Consider the following 1,731-nt stretch of genomic DNA (forward strand, 5'->3'; position numbering starts at 1 on the left):
GAGCTGCGATGGTGCCACCACCCCACAGGGCTCTCGGGGGCAGCAGGAGGGGAGTGGATCCACATGGGCAGATCCCAGGATCCATCCCCCGGGCTTAGGGAGTCCCTGTCTGTGCCCACCCCTTCCCAGTGTTCCCTATTCTAACACCACATCCTCCAGGTTGGGGACTGTCCCCTGTGCTTTTGCAGGTCACCAGGAGGGACACCTCTGCAGAGAGGACTCGAGGACCATCCCTCACGGGTGAAGCTGTTCAGGGCCCTGCCTTCACTTGGAGCATCTGGACAAATTCCCACTGTTGTACAAGTGATGGTACTGCTCTTTCTCTTGCCGGGTGACACAGCATTAGACCCAGCAGCAGCACCCCCAGCCCGTGCTGTGGCCGGGTTCTGACACCTCTGACAGGGTGTTTGTGCATCTGGGGGAGGCCCTTCAGCAGGTTTTTTGTTTGAGGGGGAAGCAGGGAGAGGCAGAGCGCAGCGAGGCGAGGTGAGGAGTCACAAGGCAGGACCTTGCTTTGCTCATCCTGATTCAGGAGCCAAATCCTTCTCTCAGGGATAACCCTGCGGTGGCAGGGAATGAGCAGGACGGATCACAGCTAGGTCATTGTCACTTGCTCCTCAACCCTGCCATATCCACCTTGTCCATCCATGCTGATCCCTCAGTCTAAACCCAGGGCAGGCAGCATTCCCCGTGCCTGCCTGCCATGGAGCGGGAGCTGCTGGTGGGCTGGAAACAACAGCCATATGTCAATGAAGGCTGAGGAACACGCTGTCTTTTGCTAGGGGGTGAATCAGTATGAGAGCCTGATATTCTTCTTCAGCTGAATTAATTAAGAGGCAATCTCGGGTGTCTTTGTCTTCACAGCTATTATCTGCTTTTCCCAAAGTGCTCCTCGAAGCATCATCCCAATGGGAGTGAGGGAATGAGTTCCCACCACCACCCTTCGCTCACGTTCTCATTCCCCTGCGACACGTGGGGAGGTGGAGAGGTGGGAGCTGACCTGGACATGATGCTCTCACTCCTCCAGACTCACGATACAGCCAAGGTGAGCAATTCCCCCCCAAAACCCTTGGGGCACTTGTAGGGTCTCCGCACATGGATGCTCCTGACTCATCCCCTTGGGATGCTGCTGAGGGGATGTGGGGCCAGACGGCTGCAGGCAGCACAGCTTTACCACCACCATTCCCTCTACTCACTTTTGCAGTCACCACTGGCCCGTTTTAGTTCCTTCCCCTGGGATTTTAACACCAGAACTCGCCCAGAGTTTGGGTGGGAGGGGAGGATGCGCTTTGCCTCTGTCAGCAAACTCTCCTGAAGAGATGCAAGGGACTTCCCCAAACACATGGAAGTGTTGGCTCTGGTTCCCAGCTGGGGAAACTGAGGCAGGGAGTGAGGGAACACGACTGCCTGCAAATCTCCTGCATGGGTTAGATGTGGAGACACAACCAAAAGAAGTGAGGCTTAAAGGTCCCATGTCCCTTTATCTGTGCCAGCTCCTCGGGGTGCTCAGCACCTCCAGAGAGCAGGCTGCCTGCAACCCGTTCTGGGTAATCAGAGCTGTAGGAGGTGAGAAACCACATCCCTGCCCTGAAACTGAAGGCCATCGGATGCTTCTGGAGCCCAAGGGAGCAAGGACTGAGCTGGACATGGTGCAGCCAGACAGGAAAGACCTGGCCAGGGGAGATGAGCTTTGCCTGATGGCCCTGAGCTGTCCCACAGCCTCCCAGCCAC

This window comes from Nestor notabilis, unplaced genomic scaffold (assembly GCF_000696875.1).
Source record: "Nestor notabilis isolate BGI_N333 unplaced genomic scaffold, ASM69687v1 scaffold16751, whole genome shotgun sequence".
In the NCBI taxonomy this organism is placed as follows: domain Eukaryota; kingdom Metazoa; phylum Chordata; class Aves; order Psittaciformes; family Psittacidae; genus Nestor; species Nestor notabilis.